We start from the raw sequence: 386 nt of genomic DNA, 5'->3' as shown, positions 1-386 counted from the left end.
GTCTTTTTTTAGTAGAGGTAAGCTTCTAGCTGTTAGAGGGTGTAAGTAGTTAATACGCGCGTCTGTAGTATTAATACTTAAGAGTTAAATAAGGTATACTGTCCGTACGTAAGTACAGCTGTGTCCGTACACGCGTACGGCTGAATTAGGTTGCCTGAAACGTTGGCTATCTGGCCTGTGCGTTAGGGGCTATGTGTACTTAAGAGCCCTCTTTCTTCGTACGAAGAGAGAGGGCAGTAGTCAATAACAAGAAGATCTTTGCCTGCTCACCTCTTAGTACGCCCCTTGGGCGTACGTTCGTTCGATCAAACCTAGGTCAACCAACACTAATCAGTCTGTCAACAGACCGTTTTGCTGCGAAAGCTTAAACCCACCGCGTGCGTAGC

Source organism: Lindgomyces ingoldianus, assembly GCF_010093535.1.
Source record: "Lindgomyces ingoldianus strain ATCC 200398 unplaced genomic scaffold BDR25scaffold_21, whole genome shotgun sequence".
Taxonomy (NCBI): Eukaryota; Fungi; Ascomycota; class Dothideomycetes; order Pleosporales; family Lindgomycetaceae; genus Lindgomyces; species Lindgomyces ingoldianus.
This window is presented reverse-complemented; position numbering follows the sequence as displayed.